Genomic DNA, 3920 nt, shown 5'->3' with positions numbered 1-3920 from the left:
GATCTCACCGAGACAGCGACCGGGAACCGTCTGCTTTTAGGAAGACGGAGGCCAGGGGGCACCCCCCCACCTACGAACCTCCAACCGCGGTCCCGCCTGAGAAGGCAGGTCCGACAGATAGGAATAGCGACCCTCAGACAGGCGTAGCCCCGGGATGGACCCGGGGCCGCAATGTGCGTTCGAAATGTCGATGATCAATGTGTCCTGCAATTCACATTAGTTCTCGCAGCTGGCTGCGTTCTTCATCGACGCACGAGCCAAGTGATCCACCGCTAAGAGTTGTACTCTTTTATTTCAGGCTCAGTTTAGGTCTTTCACCACGACTACAAAGACAGGTTTAAAAGGTTTCACCAACCGGTCAGGCGCCCCCGTCTGCGAGTGTTGAAACGGGCGCGGGGTTGCGCTTTGCCCACACGCCCCACGTGGCAGACGAGTCAGTCTTTGAACCGCGGCCCTCCGCGCCCGCCCCGTCCGACCCCTCGAAAGGGGTGGAACTCACGTAGCGTGGGCCAAGCCCTAGGTACCTGCCGGGGGTCCCCCTGAGACTCCTTTCTGAGAGAGAGAAGCAGGGGAACCGGCTGCGCCACCCACCACCACCACGCCCCAGGACGCCGGTGGGCGGACGAACACAGGAAGGGCCATGGCCTGCCCCACGAGGAGCAGCGCTCGCAACCCCCCCCGGAAAGTCCGCTCGTCAGCGAGCAAGGGGACGGGGATGAATGACAAGGACAACAAAATAGGAAAACCCCTCGCGGTGGACGGAGGCAGCGGCCGTGCGAGCGAGAGGGAGGGCGCGGGACGGACCCGTACGACCCGCTCGACTCGCAGGCGCTTCTCCTGCCGGCAAGGTGAGGGGAAACCGGCCTTCGCCCGACGAGCGGGGACGCCGAGTTTTTTGAACGACGCGTCTCTCGCGCTGGAACCCAGAGAATACCGGGGCCTGCGGGGGGGGGGTGCTGAAGGACGACGCGGAGGAAGAGGCGGAGGACGAGGAAGGGGTGGGAGGGACTAGGCTCCTCCTTTATGCCTTCTGTCCAGCCTGACCTGCAAGCGACCACGTGTAACAGCAACCCCGAAGACCCTTTCGACCCTGGGCCCCGACGCGGGGGGACGGCGAAGTCGAGGGGGTCGGGAGAGGAGGCACGCCGGACAGCGTTACCCGTTAATGATCCTTTCGCAGGTTCACCTACGAAAACCTTGTTACGACTTTTACTTCCTCTAGATAGTCAAGTTTGATCGACTTCTCGGCGCTCCGCCAAGGCCCGCGAGGAGCCCCGGCGGGGCCGATCCGAGGACCTCACTAAACCATCCGATCGGTAGTAGCGACGGGCGGTGTGTACAAAGGGCAGGGACTTAATCAACGCGAGCTTATGACCCGCGCTTACTGGGAATTCCTCGTTCATGGGGAATAATTGCAATCCCCAGTCCCCATCACGAATGGGGTTCAGCGGATTACCCGCACCTCTCGGTGTAGGGTAGGCACACGCTGATCCAACCATTGTGGCGCGCGTGCAGCCCCGGACATCTAAGGGCATCACAGACCTGTTATTGCTCCATCTCGCGTGGCTGAACGCCACTTGTCCCTCTAAGAAGTTTGACGCCGACCGCGGAGGGCCGCGTAACTATTTAGCATGCCGGAGTCTCGTTCGTTATCGGAATTAACCAGACAAATCGCTCCACCAACTAAGAACGGCCATGCACCACCACCCACAGAATCGAGAAAGAGCTATCAATCTGTCAATCCTTTCCGTGTCCGGGCCGGGTGAGGTTTCCCGTGTTGAGTCAAATTAAGCCGCAGGCTCCACTCCTGGTGGTGCCCTTCCGTCAATTCCTTTAAGTTTCAGCTTTGCAACCATACTCCCCCCGGAACCCACAGACTCGTGGTTTCCCTCACGCTGCCCGGCGGGTCATGGGAATAACGCCGCCGGATCGCGGGTCGGCATAGTTTACGGTCGGAACTACGACGGTATCTGATCGTCTTCGAACCTCCGACTTTCGTTCTTGATTAATGAAAACATTCTTGGCAAATGCTTTCGCTTTCGTCCGTCTTGCGCCGGTCCAAGAATTTCACCTCTAGCGGCGCAATACGAATGCCCCCGGCCGTCCCTCTTAATCATGGCCCTGGTTCAGGAAACCCACAAAATAGAACCGGAGTCCTATTCCATTATTCCTAGCTCAGGTATTCAGGCGAGAAGCGGGCCCGCTTTGAACACTCTAATTTTTTCAAAGTAAACGCTCCGAGCCCCGTCCGGACACCCAGCCAAGGGCATCCGGGGGGCACCGGGAGACAGGGTCTGAGACAGGCGGTGGCACGCCTCGCGGCGGACCGCCAGCCCACTCCCGACATCCAACTACGAGCTTTTTAACTGCAGCAACTTTAATATACGCTATTGGAGCTGGAATTACCGCGGCTGCTGGCACCAGACTTGCCCTCCAATGGGTCCTCACCCATGGGTTTAGGATACGCTCATTCCGATTACAGGGCCTCGAAAGAGACCTGTATCGTTATTTTTCGTCACTACCTCCCCGTGTCGGGAATGGGTAATTTGCGCGCCTGCTGCCTTCCTTGGATGTGGTAGCCGTTTCTCAGGCTCCCTCTCCGGAATCGAACCCTGATTCCCCGTTACCCGTGGTCACCATGGTAGCCGACTATGGTACCATCGAAAGTTGATAGGGCAGACATTCGAATGAGACGTCGCCGCCGCGGAGGGCGCGCGATCGGCCCGAGGTTATCTAGAGTCACCAAAGCGGCCGGGGGGCCCGAGCCCCCCGGATGGGTTTTGGGTCTGATAAATGCACGCATCCCCCGAAGGGTCAGCGCTCGTTTGCATGTATTAGCTCTAGAATTACCACAGTTATCCGAGTAACGTGTGGAGCGATCAAAGGAACCATAACTGATTTAATGAGCCATTCGCAGTTTCACTGTACCGGCCGTGTGCACTTAGACCTGCATGGCTTAATCTTTGAGACAAGCATATGTTACTGGCAGGATCAACCAGGTAGTTTGCACCGTGGTCTGGGATGAACCACGAGTGACATCCGCCTCCCCTTCCGGGGGCTAGGAAGCAGCGGGTTGTAAGTGCGTGCGCCGTCAGGTCCAGACGCCATACAGGGCTACCCAGGACAGCTTCCGCGGCCAGTGTAAACGTGCTCGCGCACCGCCCTCTGGCCTTCGGACGCCGACCTCTCACCTTGATGCAAAGCTGTCCCATCCGGTCATGCCCGCACCGTACCCCGTCCACCTCCTCCGGAGGTGCGGACGGCCGACTCCAGGTGCTTTCGGCGTTCCCTCTCTTCACGCCGTTTTGATTTTCGTGGGCCGCTGGTGGGGGGACAAGGGAAAGACCTCGTCGAATTCCCTCCCCCCTAGCCTCGCTCAACCTACGTTTCGTGATGTAACCAAGAAGAGTGATTCGTGGGCCCAGGTAGGTTTGAAGAGGAGGCCAACAAAGCAGGGGCACTCCCTTCCTCCCAAACCACAGACACCAGTATAGGACAACTGAGTAGACAGACTGGCCGTCTGAGTCTCCCCCAGAGAGTTCTGGGATGGGTTACAAATAACCCCCACCCCCCATCAGAGGCTTGACCCGCTAGAACCAGGGAGGATCTGTCAAAACCGCTCTCCACATCAGAAGTTCTGGATCAGCCGGGGCTGGTCGGCAGACGTCCACCTAAGGCCGTGGCCTAACCCCGTGTGGGGGGATAGCGCTCGCACCCGTACACGTGGACACCCGCTCGTCAAATGGCTGGCTCCTCACTTACCGTAGGGGGAATGGTTTGCCTACCCCTGGCGGGTCTGGTACTCCACTCTACCAAACAAGGAAGCAACACACCAATAGACCCCTGCAACACCGGGCAGCTTTGGGCAGTGTCACTACACTCCTCCTTGTTCTTCACGTTCCTTCCGTGGTGATTTTTTT

At 58.7% G+C, this 3920-nt stretch overlaps 2 non-coding genes across 2 annotated transcripts; both read right to left on the bottom strand.

Moving 5' to 3' along the window:
• Positions 1-127: 127 nt before the first annotated feature.
• LOC145654603 (5.8S ribosomal RNA) lies at positions 128-281 on the bottom strand. Its single transcript, XR_014120811.1, has one exon. It is a non-coding gene; the product is annotated as a 5.8S ribosomal RNA (ribosomal RNA).
• An 882-nt stretch (positions 282-1163) lies between these two features.
• LOC145654609 (18S ribosomal RNA) lies at positions 1164-3002 on the bottom strand. Its single transcript, XR_014120817.1, has one exon. It is a non-coding gene; the product is annotated as an 18S ribosomal RNA (ribosomal RNA).
• Positions 3003-3920: the final 918 nt, after the last annotated feature.

Source organism: Electrophorus electricus, unplaced genomic scaffold (assembly GCF_041902795.1).
Source record: "Electrophorus electricus isolate QZ-2024a unplaced genomic scaffold, ASM4190279v1 Scaffold139, whole genome shotgun sequence".
In the NCBI taxonomy this organism is placed as follows: domain Eukaryota; kingdom Metazoa; phylum Chordata; class Actinopteri; order Gymnotiformes; family Gymnotidae; genus Electrophorus; species Electrophorus electricus.
Note: the sequence above shows the minus strand (reverse complement) of the source record. Positions and strands in the feature narration are given on the sequence as shown.